The sequence below is a fragment of the Triticum dicoccoides genome, chromosome 6A (genome assembly GCF_002162155.2).
Source record: "Triticum dicoccoides isolate Atlit2015 ecotype Zavitan chromosome 6A, WEW_v2.0, whole genome shotgun sequence".
NCBI lineage: Eukaryota > Viridiplantae > Streptophyta > Magnoliopsida > Poales > Poaceae > Triticum > Triticum dicoccoides.
Window position 1 is genome coordinate 97,679,295 of NC_041390.1, and position 17,394 is coordinate 97,696,688.

Consider the following 17,394-nt stretch of genomic DNA (forward strand, 5'->3'; position numbering starts at 1 on the left):
GTAGTGGGTCCTCTCCTCGGATACATAATGCCTATGATAAATAGTGTCCTCTCTTTTTGTGAACCATGCTCTACTTTCGAGCTGGTGTTAAGTAGTCTTGAAGTTGGTGGTATATGTACCTAAGATGCCCCGATGGGTTGGACCTATGCCTTCTCTAATCCGTGTGAACCCGAGAGTTTTCCCGAGTCATACTCTTCTGGTGTTTTGCCAGATATAATTTCAACACTACAAATTCATCGAAAGCGACAAGTGAATGGAAGGTTATGCATTGAAGAAGTGGGAGTCGACCTTGAACCTTTGTGTCCATGCCCATGGACATGATGTAGATCTTATCATGGAAGCTTCTCTTGAAATTACTTATACCCTTGGTATAAGTCTGTTTTATATCTGGGATTTGGTCTTTTCCAATCGTGGTTCCGACCATATTGTTCTTCTTTGATCATATTTCTCAAACAAGTTCAAGTGCTTGTCTTCCATAGATTAATACACTATTCCAACCTCTATTATGATCTACCTTCGAGTATTACCCCTGGTATCTCGAGGATATCATGCCATTGCACTACATCTTATGAACTTTTGATAGAGTACTACCTTACCCTGTCTTTGTCACTTCATGGGTTCTGGGTTGTTTGTCAACCGAGAACACCGATAAGAGAATCGATTCCACACTCTGATTCAATAACTCTAAGTAATTTTCATTGCTTACGAGTTTAATAATCCTTCAAGTCATTCCTAGCCTGATCAGCTATATCATTATCATGCTCAATTTTAACTGTGCTATCCGGTCCTTCCCAGAGCACAATTTTTGATGATGAGCTAAGCTTACAACGATCTTCCTTGTCATATCATTTTGCCTTGAACAACAAGCTTGATTTCAAGTTTGTGTTGTACCCGTGGTTCCAATAACCTTCCGCGTCATCATTCCTTTGACATAATGTCATCGTCCATCAATTATATCTTCATGAAATCTCTCGAGAAATGTGTCGTGATCATCATCAACATTATGATGCTCTTCCAGGATATCAATCGAATTCATGATGAGAAACACCATCCTTGCCCCTCGATTATTTGGGTTATCATTGACAACATTCTTGCCTCCCCCCAACACAAACTCGTTCATATCATTTTGGCATTACATCCTTTTGACATGTCGATGGATTGCTGCTGAACCCATCGGCCACATCCTCATCTTTTCCATGATGAAATTGCACAAACTATTCTAGAAGTTCCCGCAGGACCATTGTGAATCCAAAAGTCTGACTTTTACTTGATGACCATGTCAATGCTATCTGTAAGCATGACTGTGGTACTCAAACCTCAACAAGAGCATTGTAAGTGCAATGCTAAGTTTTCTTTATCCAAACACCGTTGTATGGGAATGTCAAGAAATTTCTCTCCCCTTTCCTAAAGGGTTTTCTACAATTATATCACGTCATCGATATCATGCGCTGCTTGTCCTCGAGAATGATATACCCCCTGAATTATGTGTTTAAACACATTTTCCTTTCAATTGTTCTGTTTAGTCTGATAATTACATTTTCCTTTCCATTGTTTTGTTTAGTCTGATAATCACATTTTCCTTTCCATTGTTTTGTTTAAACCTTCTTGAGGTTTATACGATCCAAGCAGTAATAAGTCACTGCTTTTGTAATCACCTCGGTGTACAACCCCATCAGTAAGACCCTGTTACTATTGTTGATAACATTACAGTACCATCGATGGATGAGAACCTTGCCTATTGGTCTGCCTCATTCCAACGAGCAGGAAAATGGTTCTCTTCGTCCCTCGCCCATGGTACCAACGTTGATGCCAACATAACTGACAAGCTATCCTATGACATGCCTTGCTATCATATCCGTGCAAGATGTCGCCGCTTTTCCTACTCTGAACACCCAAGGTGGGTCCATAACCCACAGTTCCACAGGATCGAAGCCTGACTCTCCTGTACAACCTTGAAGAAGTATCTTATGCTCTTGGCTTTGTGTGTTATCACGAGCCACCCTCTGAGAGATGATCTATTCCGATGCTCTGAACCCCTTCTCACACTCTGTTCAAGTATCGATCGTTTGTCCACTAGCTTGAAACTTCTTATTGTACCTTCATTTTTTTGCTCTCGACGTTTTCTTAAATTTCAACTCGAGAGATACCTCTGTCACATTCCGTACATTGTTCACCAGACAATTAACCCTATAAGGGTCAGTTCACCCGAAGTTACTCTTTACTTCCACACTTAAATCTCGGGACGAGATTTCTTATAGTGGAGGAGAAATGTAACATCCCCAGCATCACACTACAGTAATCTCCCCCTAATGAAGGTCATGCCATCATGATCATCATGCCAAAATGCTACTTGTCCAAAATGCGCTTCAAATTCAAATTCAAATTGCATGTCAAATATTTGCTTCTTCTTTCATGCAAATAAAACAGTTCATCCTATGGCAAATAATCCCTAGATATTTTTCATCTTGAAGCCAACATTTTTGGAATTCCCAAATTGCCCTTGGGAATTTGTTATCTGGTCCAACAGTATTTAAGATGTCCTTTTCATTTTCTAAAAATACTTAGATAGCTCCTGATGGCCCCAAACTTTTTTGTGGCAGAGCCAAATACTAGAGAGAACTTAAGTGGCCTAGTCCCACATTTTTTCAAAGTATTTTGGTAGCCCAAACTTTTCCCTAGTTGTCTCTGATTTAAACATAAAAGAGAAATCATAAAAAGAAAAGGCAAAACAAAAACAAAAAGAAACTGACCCCTCCCACTGGGCCAAACGGCCCAGCTGTCCATGTGCCCACCACAACCGACCCACCTGCCCCAGCAGCCCACCTCCCTCGATTGCCTCCCTCCTCTCTGTTCCTGCGACCCGAGCTGCTATAGGGCTCGCCCCCACCGGACCATCTCGACAGCGACTCCCCGGAGGGGATAAGGCCACGCCCCACCCCGCGACTCCTCAGTATCCCCTCCCTCACCTACCTCCACATCCACTCCCCTTGGATGCCTCGCCATTTCCCCCTCCTCTCTTCCTCACCCGCTCACTCCCCTCTCTCTGACCCGAGTGCGCCCGCTGCCATCCTCCGTCGTCACCGCGGCCACCGGAGCCGGCTCTTCCTCCTGACCTGTCCACCAGCACCATCGATGTCTTCTCCCTCTTCCCCGGCCTCGCGTCCGAGCCGGAGGCCACTACATCGCCCGAATCAAGCCGGTGACCACCGTGGATCGCCGGAGCTCCTCCGCTCCGTCCATCGCCGACTCCATCGACCCGCTGCGCTCCTAAACATCCAAGGGCCATCGTGAGCCGCACCGTAAGCCACCACATCGAACCCCTATCTTTCTCTTCTCTCCCCGCGCTTGCAATCGTCGTTCTTCTTCATGGCCGAACCGCCGCCGCCCGTGCTCGCCGCCGGCGTGCCTCCGATGACCAAATGGTCACGGGTGTGCGCCCAGCAGCTTCACCGCGTCACGTAGACTACCCCAGCCCTTTTGGTATGCATGATTGCATGCTGCAGTGCCGTCCCCGTCGAAGCCCGATCGCCGCCGTCGCTGCAATGGCTGACTTCGGCCACCTCAGTCGCTCCCACTGCCACCAAACGGCGCAGCATCGAACGGCCGTTCGGACAGACCTTGCCGCGCCCTCCCCATGCCCCGTAGCGCAACCCCAACGAGGTCCCGAATTCCACCACCGCCTCCACTCGTTGCCGGCGCCGTTTCCGGCAGCTCCAGCTCCGGCCGGCCACACCACGCGACGCGACGGGCTCTCCCTGTTCGAACATGCCCGCCCACGCCCGTGTTGGCCCCGTATAGGCGAATCCTGGCCGTCTTTGACGTCGTGCCGCCGCGGGAGAGGTCACCAGAGCCTTCTCCGGCACCCTGCTAACGTGGCCGGTTAGGGCCACACCGCTGGGTCGTTGCCAGCGGGCCCCACGGGCCCAGTTGACCGGGTTGACCAAGTCAACTGCTGACTGGGCAGCCCAGTACCACTGACGTGTAGGCCCCACCACATAATTAAGCTAATTAAAATGTTTTTATAACTAAAAGTAATTAGTAATCTAGTCTGCCACAGACATGTGGGGCCTAGGTGTTAATTAACCACATTTTAGTTAGTTTAAACTTCTGTTAGTCCACTGTCTATGACAGGTGGGACCTAATGGTCAGTTTGACCTAGTCAGCCGGCCTGTTGACTGCTGACGTCGCAATGATGTCATGCTGACATAGTAATTCATTCTGCTAATTTATTTAATTCCAAAAAATGATTAAATCTTTAGAAAATCATAGAAATTAATCCGTAACTCAGATGAAAATGTTTTCTACATGAAAGTTGCTCAGAAAAATCCAACGAATCCAAATACGTGGTCCTTTCTTCTATCACGTGATCCTAGCATGCTGAACATGGAACCATCCCCTGTCTTTCGTATGTTCGAAAAAAGCCAGACACCGGGAAAACTCCTCCGGATGTTTTCCCTCTCCGTCTGCAACGTGTAGTACTGCGTTAGAGCACTCCTAGCATAGCTTACTGCCATGTCGTGATTTTTGTTGCATTTGTATGCTTGCTATTCATTGTTTCTTCCCACTCTTCTCTCCGGTAGACCCCGAGACCGATGCTGATGCCCTTGTGATCGACTATGTCGACGACGACACTTCTTCCTTTTCAACAGAGCTTCCAGGCAAGCAAACCCCCTTGAGCATTCCGATAGTGCCCATTTCTTTCCATCTCATGCTTGCATTAGAACTGCTACTGCTTTCTGTATGATCCTACTCTGATGCATAGCCTGTTTTTGTTACCTCCTTTCATACCTTACCTGCTTATTCTAAACTGCTTAGTATAGGTTGGTTAGAGATCCATCAGTGACCCCCACCTTGTCCCAGTTGCCCCGCTTTATGTTCGACGACTCGATCAACGTGATCGAGATCCAGGCCCTGACACCGCACATCACTCCTCCTTAGTTGTATGACTCTGCACAGTTGCTATCGAGTGCCGAGGGTGACACCTCATCAGCACTCCTGATGTTTATCCTGTAGTGTAGCTATTTGGTCATGGTCATTGAGGGTGACTTCCTCCTTAACCACTTCCAATACGACTCTGTCGTGAAACCCCTCAAGTGTGAACCTCGAGGGTGGTTCCTCCTACGTTCACCTTGATGATTACATCGAGTGGAATCAACCGGGGGTGATTCCTCGGGTTTTCCCCTTGATGTTTGGACACACAGATACTTGGACTTTACAACTGTTACTTGGAAAGGCGGGTCGACCCTGAGGGGTACCCGCGAGTGATGTGGAGACGGTTTAACCTGGAGGGTACCCGAGAGTTGAATACGAGGCGTGGCTGGGCATTCTTAGCCCTTGCCGCAAGTCCCCAAGACGGGGCCACGGGGTCACATCTTTCGTGAGTCTCTGCTTGTGACCGCACTACCAACACACTAACGGTTTGGATATTTGATTCGAGGGGCCTCTCGCCTGATAGCACTAACCATCACGTGGGCATTGTATGGGCATTCTACGTCGTATGCATCAGCCGAAGCTTATTAGACGTCAGTGACTGAGCGGCGCGCATCGGGTTGGACTAGTAAGCTCCTCCCTTTTTAAGGGGGTGATGGCCCAAGACCCCTGGGGGCATAGGTTTAGTCCGACATGCTGACCTTTCTATTAAGCCTAGGTCGGGTTGCAGTGTGTTGTTTGGCCGAGGCCGGGCATGTGTTGGAAATATTCCCTAGAGGCAATAATAAAAGCATTATTATTATATTTCCTTGTTCATGATAATTTTCTTTATTCATGCTATAATTGTGTTATCCGGAAATCGTAATACATGTGTGAATAATAGACAACACCATGTCCCTACTAAGCCTCTAGTTGACTAGCTCGTTGATCAACAGATAGTCATGGTTTCCTGACTATGGACATTGGATGTCATTGATAACGAGATCACATCATTAGGAGATGATGTGATGGACAAGACCCAATCCTAAACATAGCATAAGATCGTATAGTTCGTTTGCTAGAGTTTTTCCAATGTCAAGTATCCTTTCCTTAGACCATGAGATCGTGTAACTCCCGGATACTGTAGGAGTGCTTTGGGTGTACCAAACGTCACAACGTAACTGGGTGACTATAAAGGTATACTACGGGTATCTCCGAAAGTGTCTGTTGGGTTGACACGGATCAAGACTGGGATTTGTCACTCCATATGACGGAGAGGTATCATTGGGCCCACTCGGTAATGCATCATCATAATGAGCTCAAAGTGACAAAGTGTCTGGTCATGGGATCATGCATTATGGTACGAGTAAAGTGACTTGCCGGCAACGAGATCGAACGAGGTATTGGGATACCGACGATCGGATCTCGGGCAAGTAACATACCGATTGACAAAGGGAATTGTATACGGGGGTTGCCTGAATCCTCGACATCGTGGTTCATCCGATGAGATCATCGAGGAGCATGTGGGAGCCAACATGGGTATCCAGATCCCGCTGTTGGTTATTGACCGGAGAGCATCTCGGTCATGTCTACATGTCTCCCGAACCCGTAGGGTCTACACACTTAAGGTTTGGTGACACTAGGGTTGTAGGGATATGTATATGCAGTGACCCGAATGTTGTTCGGAGTCCCGGATGAGATCTCGGACGTCATGAGGAGTTGCGGAATGTTCCAGAGGCAAAGAATTATATATAGGAAGTGCTATTTCGGGCATCGGGACAAGTTTCGGGGTCACCGGTATTGTACCGGGACCACCGGAGGGGTCCCGGGGGTCCACCGGGTGGGGCCACCTGCCCCGGGGGGCCACATGGGCTGTAGGGGGTGCCCTTGGCCTACATGGGCCAAGGGCACCAGCCCCAAGAGGCCCATGCACCTAGGGTTTCAAGGAGGGAAGAGTCCTAGGAGGGGAAGGCACCTCCTAGGTGCCTTGGGGAGGAGGGATTCATCCCCTTGGCCGCACCATCCTAGGAGATTGGATCTCCTAGGGCCGGCGCCCCCCCCCTTGGCCCTCCTATATATAGTGGGGATGTGGAGGACTTCTTACCTTGATCTTTGGTGCCTCCCTCTCCCTCTCCAACACCTCCTCCTCCTCCATAGTGCTTGGCGAAGCCCTGCCGGAGTACTGCAGCTCCATCACCACCACGCCGTCGTGCTGCTGCTGGAGCCATCTCCCTCAACCTCTACTTCCCCCTTGCTAGATCAAGAAGGAGGAGACGTGGTTGTTCCATACGTGTGTTGAATGCGGAGGTGCCGTCCGTTCGGTGCTAGGATCTTCGGTGATTTGAATCACGTCGAGTACGACTCCCTCATCCCCGTTCTTTGAACGCTTCCGCTCGCGATCTACAAGGTACGTAGATGCATCTAATCACTCGTTGCTAGATGAACTCCTAGATGGATCTTGGTGAAACCGTAGGAAATTTTTTGTTTTCTGCAACGTTCCCCTACAGTGGCATCATGAGCTAGGTCTATGCGTAGTTCTCTTGCACGAGTAGAACACAATTTGTTGTGGGCGTTGATGTTGTCAACTTTCTTGCCGCTACTAGTCTTATCTTGCTTCAACGGTAGTGTGGAATGAAGCGTCCCGGACCAACCTTACACGTACGCTTACGTGAGACCGGTTCCACCGACTAACATGCACAAGTTGCATAAGGTGGCTGGCGGGTGTCTGTCTCTCCTACTTTAGGTGGAGCAGATTCGATGAAAAGGGTCCTTATGAAGGGTAAATAGAAGTTGACAAATCACGTTGTGGCTTTCACGTAGGTAAGAAAACGTTCTTGCTAGAACCCTACTTCAGCCATGTAAAACTTGCAACAACAATTAGAGGACGTCTAACTTGTTTTTGCAGCAAGTGCTTTGTGATATGATATGGCCAAAGTTGTGATGAATGATGAATGATCTATATGTGATGTATGAGATGTTCATGCTATTGTAATAGGAATCACGACTTGCATGTCGATGAGTATGACAACCGGCAGGAGCCATAGGAGTTGTCTTTATTTTTGTATGACCTGCGTGTCATTGAGAAACGCCATGTAAATTACTTTACTTTATTGCTAAACGCGTTAGCCATAGTAGTAGAAGTAATAGTTGGCGAGCAACTTCATGGAGACACGATGATGGAGATCATGATGATGGAGATCATGGTGTCATGCCGGTGAAAAGATGATCATGGAGCCCCAAGATGGAGATCAAAGGAGCTATGTGATATTGGCCATATCATGTCACTGTTATTATTTGATTGCATGTGATGTTTATCATGTTTTTCATCTTGTTTGCTTAGAATGACGGTAGTAAATAAGATGATCCCTCATAATAATTTCAAGAAAGTGTTCCCCCTAACTGTGCACCGTTGCGACAGTTCGTTGTTTCGAAGCACCACGTGATGATCGGGTGTGATAGATTCTAACGTTCACATACAATGGGTGTAAGACAGATTTACACACGCAATACACTTAGGTTGACTTGACGAGCCTAGCATGTGTACAGACATGGCCTCGGAACACAGAAGACCGAAAGGTCGAGCATGAGTCGTATAGAAGATACGATCAACATGAAGATGTTCACCGACATGGACTAGTCCGTCTCACGTGATGATCGGACACGGCCTAGCTAACTCGGATCATGTTATACTGAGATGACTAGAAGAGGGATGTCTATCTAAGTGGGAGTTCATTATAATTTGATTAGATGAACTTAATTATCATGAACTTAGTCTAAAATCTTTACAATATGTCTTGTAGATCAAATGGCCAACGTAGTCCTCAACTTCAACGCATTCCTAGAGAAAACCAAGCTGAAAGACGATCGCAGCAACTACACGGACTGGGTCCGGAACCTGAGGATCATCCTCATAGCTGCCAAGAAAGATTATGTCCTACAAGCACCGCTAGGTGATGCACCTGTTCTCCCTGCAGAACAAGACGTTATGAACGCTTGGCAAGCACGTACCGATGACTACTCCCTTGTTCAGTGCGGCATGCTTTACAGCTTAGAGCCGGGGCTCCAAAAGCGTTTTGAGAGACACGGAGCATATGAGATGTTCGAAGAGCTGAAAATGGTTTTCCAAGCTCATGCCCGGGTCGAGAGATATGAAGTCTCCGACAAATTCTTCAGCTGTAAGATGGAGGAAAATAGTTCTGTCAGTGAGCACATACTCACTATGTCTGGGTTACATAACTGCTTGACTCAGCTGGGAGTTAATCTCCCGGATGACGCGGTCATTGACAGAATCCTTCAGTCGCTTCCACCGAGCTACAAGAGCTTTGTGATGAACTTCAATATGCAGGGGATGGAAAAGACCATTCCTGAAGTATTTGCTATGCTGAAATCAGCAGAGGTAGAAGTCAAGAAGGAACATCAAGTGTTGATGGTCAATAAAACCACTAAGTTCAAGAAAGGCAAGGGTAAGAAAACCTTCAAGAAGGACGGCAAGGGAGTTGCCGCGCCCGGCAAGCAAGCTGCCGGGAAGAAGCCAAAGAATGGACCTAAGCCCGAGACTGAGTGCTTTTATTGCAAGGAGAGTGGTCACTAGATGCGGAACTTCCCCAAATACTTAGCAGACAAGAAGGCCGGCAAAGGAAAAGGTATATGTGATATACATGTAATTGATGTGTACCTTACCAGTACTCGTAGTAGCTCCTGGGTATTCGATACCGGTGCGGTTGCTCACATTTGTAATTCAAAATAGGAGCTACGGAATAAACGGAGACTAGCGAAGGACGAGGTGACGATGCGCCTCGGGAATGGTTCCAAGGTCGATGTGATCGCCATCGGCACGCTGCCTCTTCATTTACCTACGGGATTAGTTTTAAACCTCAATAATTGTTATTTAGTGCCAAGTTTGAGCATGAACATTGTATCAGGATCTCGTTTAATATGAGATGGCTACTCATTTAAATCCGAGAATAATGGTTGTTCTATTTATATGAGAGATATGTTTTATGGTCATGCTCCGATGGTAAATGGTTTATTCTTAATGAATCTCGAGCGTAATGCTACACATATTCATAGTGTGAGTACCAAAAGATGTAAGATTGATAATGATAGTCCCACATACTTGTGGCACTGCCGCCTTGGTCACATAGGTGTCAAACGCATGAAGGAGCTCCATGCTGATGGACTTTTAGAGTCTCTTGATTACGAATAGTTTGACACGTGCGAACCATGCCTCATGGGTAAAATGACCAAGACTCCGTTCTCAGGAACAATGGAGCGAGCAACCAACTTATTGGAAATCATACATACTGATGTGTGCGGTCCAATGAGTGTTGAGGCTCGCGGTGGCTATCGTTATGTTCTCACCCTCACTGATGACTTTAGTAGATATGGGTATGTCTACATAATGAAACACAAGTCTGAAACCTTTGAAAAGTTCAAGGAATTTCAGAGTGAGGTTGAGAATCAACGTGACAGGAAAATCAAGTTCCTGCGATCAGATCGTGGAGGAGAATACTTGAGTCACGAGTTTGGCACACACTTAAGAAAATGTGGAATAGTTTCACAACTCACGCCGCCTGGAACACCTCAGCATAATGGCATGTCCGAACGTCGTAATCGCACTCTATTAGATATGGTACGATCTATGATGTCTCTTGCCGATTTACCGTTATCTTTTTCGGGGTATGCTTTAGAGACTGCCGCATTCACTTTAAATAGGGCTCCGTCGAAATCCGTTGAGACGACACCGTTTGAATTATGGTTTGGGAAGAAACCTAAGCTGTCGTTTCTAAAAGTTTGGGGATGCGATGCTTATGTCAGGAAACTTCAACCTGAAAAGCTCGAACCCAAGTCGGAAAAATGCGCCTTTATAGGATACCCTAAAGAAACTATTGGGTATACCTTCTACCTCAGATCCAAAGGCAAGATCTTTGTTTCCAAGAATGGATCCTTTCTAGAGAAGGAGTTTCTCTCAAAAGAAGTAAGTGGGAGGAAAGTAGAACTTGATGAAGTATTAACTCTTGAACCGGAAAATGGCACAACTCAAGAAAATGTTCCTGAGGTGCCTGCACCGACTAGAGAGGAAGTTAATGATGATGATCATGAAACTTCAGATCAAGTTGCTACTGAAATTCGTAGGTCCACAAGGACACGTTCCGCACTAGAGTGGTACGGCAACCCTGTCTTGGAAATCATGTTGTTAGACAACGGTGAACCTTCGAACTATGAAGAAGTGATGGCAGGCCCGGATTCTGACAAATGGCTAGAAGCCATGAAATCTGAGAAGCCATGAAATCTGAGATATGATCCATGTATGAAAACGAAGTATGGACTTTGACTGACTTGCCCGTTGAGCGGCGAGCCATAGAAAATAAATGGATCTTTAAGAAGAAGACATGCGCGGATGGTAATGTGACCATCTATAAAGCTCGGCTTGTCGCTAAGGGTTATCGACAAGTTCAAGGGATTGACTACGATGAGACTTTCTCACCGGTAGCGAAGCTGAAGTCCGTCCGAATCATGTTAGCGATTGCCGCATTCTATGATTGTGAAATATGGCAAATGGACGTCAAAACGGCATTCCTTAATGGTTTCCTTAAGGAAGAATTGTATATGATGCAGCCGGAAGGTTTTGTCGATCCTAAGAATGCTGACAAGGTGTGCAAGCTCCAACGCTCGATTTATGGGCTGGTGCAAGCATCTCGGAGTTGGAACATTCGCTTTGATGAGATGATCAAAGCGTTTGGGTTTACGCAGACTTATGGAGAAGCCTGTGTTTACAAGAAAGTGAGTGGGAGCTCTGTAGCATTTCTCATACTATATGTAGATGACATACTTTTGATGGGAAATGATATAGAACTCTTGGACAGCATAAAGGCCTACTTGAATAAGAGTTTTTCAATGAAGGACCTTGGAGAAGCTGCTTATATATTAGGCATCAAGATCTACAGAGATAGATCAAGATGCCTCATAGGTCTTTCACAAAGCACATACCTTGATAAGATATTGAAGAAGTTCAATATGGATCAATCTAAGAAGGGGTTCTTGCCTGTGTTGCAAGGTGTGAAATTGAGCTCAGCTCAATGTCCGACCACGGCAGAAGATATAGAAGAGATGAGTGTCATCACCTATGCCTCAGCCATAGGTTCTATTATGTATGCCATGCTGTGTACCAGACCTGATGTAAACCTTGCCATAAGTTTGGTAGGAAGGTACCAAAGTAATCCCGGCAAGGAACACTGGACAGCGGTCAAGAATATCCTGAAGTACCTGAAAAGGACTAAGGAAATGTTTCTCGTTTATGGAGGTGACGAAGAGCTCGTCGTAAAGGGTTACGTCGACGCTAGCTTTGACACAGATCTGGATGACTCTAAGTCACAAACCGGATACGTGTATATTTTGAATGGTGGGGCAGTAAGCTGGTGCAGTTGCAAGCAGAGCGTCGTGGCGGGATCTACATGTGAAGCGGAGTACATGGCAGCCTCGGAGGCAGCACATGAAGCAATTTGGGTAAAGGAGTTCATCACCGACCTAGGAGTCATACCCAATGCGTCGGGGCCGATCAAGCTCTTCTGTGACAACACTGGAGCTATTGCTCTTGCCAAGGAGCCCAGGTTTCACAAGAAGACAAGGCACATCAAGCGTCGCTTCAACTCCATTCGTGAAAATGTTCAAGATGGAGACATAGATATTTGTAAAGTACACACGGACCTGAATGTAGCAGATCCGTTGACTAACCCTCTCCCTAGAGCAAAACATGATCAACACCAGAATTCCATGGGTGTTCGACTCATCACAATGTAACTAGATTATTGACTCTAGTGCAAGTGGGAGACTGTTGGAAATATGCCCTAGAGGCAATAATAAAAGCATTATTATTATATTTCCTTGTTCATGATAATTGTCTTTATTCATGCTATAATTGTGTTATCCAGAAATCGTAATACATGTGTGAATAATAGACAACAACATGTCCCTAGTAAGCCTCTAGTTGACTAGCTCGTTGATCAACAGATAGTCATGGTTTCCTGACTATGGACATTGGATGTCATTGATAACGAGATCACATCATTAGGAGAATGATGTGATGGACAAGACCCAATCCTAAACATAGCATAAGATCGTATAGTTCGTTTGCTAGAGTTTTTCCAATGTCAAGTATCCTTTCCTTAGACCATGAGATCGTGTAACTCCCGGATACCGTAGGAGTGCTTTGGGTGTACCAAACGTCACAACATAACTGGGTGACTATAAAGGTATACTACGGGTATCTCCGAAAGTGTCTGTTGGGTTGACACGGATCAAGACTGGGATTTGTCACTCCATATGACGGAGAGGTATCACTGGGCCCACTCGGTAATGCATCATCATAATGAGCTCAAAGTGACCAAGTGTCTGGTCACGGGATCATGCATTATGGTACGAGTAAAGTGACTTGCCAGTAACGAGATCGAACGAGGTATTGGGATACCGACGATCAGATCTCGGGCAAGTAACATACCGATTGACAAAGGGAATTGTATACGGGGGTTGCTTGAATCCTCGACATCGTGGTTCATCTGATGAGATCATCGAGGAGCATGTGGGAGCCAACATGGGTATCTAGATCCCGCTGTTGGTTATTGACCGGAGAGCATCTCGGTCATGTCTACATGTCTCCCGAACCCGTAGGGTCTACACACTTAAGGTTCGGTGACGCTAGGGTTGTAGGGATATGTATATGCAGTGACCCGAATGTTGTTCGGAGTCCCGGATGAGATCCCGGACGTCACGAGGAGTTCCGGAATGGTCCGGAGGCAAAGAATTATATATAGGAAGTGCTATTTCGGGCATCGGGACAAGTTTCGGGGTCACCGGTATTGTACCGGGACCACCGGAGGGGTCCCGGGGGTCCACCGGGTGGGGCCACCTGCCCCGGGGGGCCACATGGGATGTAGGGGATGCGCCTTGGCCTACATGGGCCAAGGGCACCAGCCCCAAGAGGCCCATGCGCCTAGGGTTTCAAGGAGGGAAGAGTCCTAGGAGGGAAAGGCACCTCCTAGGTGCCTTGGGGAGGAGGGATTCCTCCCCTTGGCCGCACCCCCCTAGGAGATTGGATCTCCTAGGGCCGCCCCCCCCCCCTTGGCCCTCCTATATATAGTGGGGAGGTGGAGGACTTCTTACCTTGATCTTTGGTGCCTCCCTCTCCCTCTCCAACACCTCCTCCTCCTCCATAGTGCTTGGCGAAGCCCTGCCGGAGTACTGCTGCTCCATCACCACCACGCTGTCGTGCTGCTGCTGGAGCCATCTCCCTCAACCTCTCCTTCCCCCTTGCTGGATCAAGAAGGAGGAGACGTGGCTGTTCCGTACGTGTGTTGAACACGGAGGTGCCGTCCGTTCGGTGCTAGGATCTTCGGTGATTCGAATCATGTCGAGTACGACTCCCTCATCCCCGTTCTTTGAATGCTTCCGCTCGCGATCTACAAGGTACGTAGATGCATCTAATCACTCATTGCTAGATGAACTCCTAGATGGATCTTGGTGAAACCGTAGGAAAATTTTTGTTTTCTGCAACATTCCCCTAAAGCATGACCCAGGAAAGTGTGTCCGACCGGTGTTAATCGAGCATGGTCGGTAAGTTGGTGCATCTCTGCAGGGAAGAAAACATCTATCGATAGCCTGTCCTACGACAACGGACACTTGGAGTTGTATCCCGATCGATACAACTAGAACTGGATACTTGAGATGATAACTGCATAGTATGGCTCTGGGATTGCTTTCTCGCAGGGAGTCGAGAAAGGATCTTTGGCCGAGGTTGATAACACTACTACTTCTTTACATTATGTTGACATGTACTCTTCTAAATGCTTGAAGATGCTTGAAGATGCTAGTCTTCGATAGGCTAGGATTTCCCCTTCTCTTCTGGCATTCTGCAGTTCAGTCCACAGATACAGCCCATTCCTTTGATATAGATGCATACTTAGTTTAGATCTGATGTAAGTCTTGCGAGTACTTTGGATGAGTACTCACGGTTGCTTTGCTTCCTCTTTTTCCCCCTTTTTTCATTCTTCTCGAATGTTGCAACCAGATAGTGGAGCCTAGGATCGAGACGACACCACCGACGACTACTACTACCCCGAGGGTGCCTACTACTATGTGGAGACCACCGACGACCAGGAGTAGTTAGGAGGCCTTGCCTTTTCGATTGTTGTTGCTTTTGTGCTAGCCTTCTTAAGGCAAACTTGTCTAACTTATGTCTGTACTTAGATATTGTTGCTTCCGCTAACTCGTTTGTATGCGAGCTTATGTATTCGAGCCCTCGAGGCCCCTGGCTTGTAATATAAAGCTTGTATTATTTTAACTTGTGGCTAGAGTTGTGTTGTGATATCTTCCCGTGAGTCCTTGATCTTGATCATACACATTTGCGTGTATGATTAGTGTATGATTGAATCGAGGGTGTCACAATATTTATCAAGGAAATAGTTATCATTACAAGAAGCTTCCATGATAAGATATACATCGTGTCCATGGGCATGAACACAAAGTTCAAGGTCGACTCCCACTTCTCCAATGCATGACCTTACATCCACTTCTCATCCTGGAAGAAGTCGTATGGTAGAAAATTGTCTAGTAAAACACCATAAGGGCATGACTAGTGAAAACCTTCGAGTTCATACAATTTTTAGGGAAGGTATAGGTTCAACCCGTCGGGGCATCTTAGGAGCATAAACCACAAATTTCAAGAATAAATAACATAAGCTCGATAGTAGAGCATGCTTGAGAAAGTAGAGGATACAATTTACCAAAGGCATTATGTATCCGAGGAAAGGCTCACAAGCTTATTGAATACGAAGGACGCTGTCGGATAAAATCCAACAAAGGATCCGGTGGTCCACAAGGGATCCGATGTGATCATCGGTACTCAACCAGAGGAAGAAAGAATGCAAGGAGATCAGATTATAGAAACAACTAACTAACTCAAAGCTCAAATGCAAAGGAATTATGATTTCCAAATCAAGGGATCAGAAGCAAATGCTCTGATTAAGGATGGATAAGTTGAATAGACTTAGGGGTACCATCGACGACAATTTGATTGGTCGAGATCCAACTCCTGTTTAAAATTTCGTCTGAGCCGGAAGGATGAATTCTAGGATCTGATTGAGGATTGCAAGCATTCGCAACATATTGAATCAACAGACTCAAAATGATAATGACAAAGGATGCCAATAAGGTTACCAGTGTTATAGGATTAATCATAATGCAAGCAAGCAAGAATTTCAAGAGCAATAGGCTGTTGAGGATTTTCGGAAGATCGAATGGTATTTCGAAGACTTCTGTGAAATACATGAATCAAGTGGGGATCAGTGGATACTCGATAAGTGCAAGAAATTACCCGTAGGGGTATTCAGGAGGTAGAGAACTGCAAGGCAGTAGGCACAAAGTATTCTCGGAACAATAGAGAGAATTTTGGGGTATCTTGTAATAACCAGATCAATTGGGAATAAAAAATAAGAACGACAGGTGTATGTATTTATCTATAGGGATATTTCCGTGGTAGGGAATTGCAAAAGCAACCGGCACAAACTCTCGAGAGAACATCAGAGAGTATCTTCAGAATCCTTTGGTGCACCAAGCAATTAACTAGAGTGAGGGGCTCTCCGGGAGGAAGTATTTACGAGAACCTAGAGTTAGACTTAGAAAAATCATTTAACCCGAATAGAAGAGAGATCCGAGTCCCAGAGTATAGACGGGGAATAAGAGATCCTAATACCACGCGCAAATGGCGACATGGGCCCGTAAGCCACATAACCATGTTAGTAAAAGTTTTGTAATGTCTAGACTCAACTTCGGCCAAGGAGTTTGGAAGGGGGATTCCTACGGGCAGTCGGCTCTGATACCAACTTGTGACGCCCCTGATTCAATCATACACTAATCATACACGCAAATGTGTACGATCAAGATCAGGGACTCGCGGGAAGATATCACAACACAACTCTAAAAATAAAATAAGTCCTACAAGCATCATATTACAAGCCAGGGGCCTCGAGGGCTCGAATACATAAGCTCGATCATAGACGAGTTAGCGGAAGCAGCAATATCTGAGTACAGACATACACTACAAAAAAATACACTTCCGTGATGATACGTGTTTGTCACAGTAGGTCACGTTTTCTGTCATGCATGTACATCCATGACAAATTTATGACAGAATCAAGATAGTCATACATGTGCTGTCGTAGAAGTGTTCCATGACATTACCAAAATTATCATCATGGAAGTGTCCACTTCCATGACGATAAATCGCGCGTCACAAAAGTGCTTTCGTCAAGGGTGACCGACACGTGGCATCCACCGTAACAGAACGCCTTAAGCTATCGGGTCAGGTTTTGGATCCGATAACCCATTAACAGCCCCGACCAATGGGGATTTTCCATGTGTAAAATCATCATTGGCTAGAGGGAACACGTGTCGGCTCGCTGCTGGGACAGATGTCATCCACTCATTGGACCC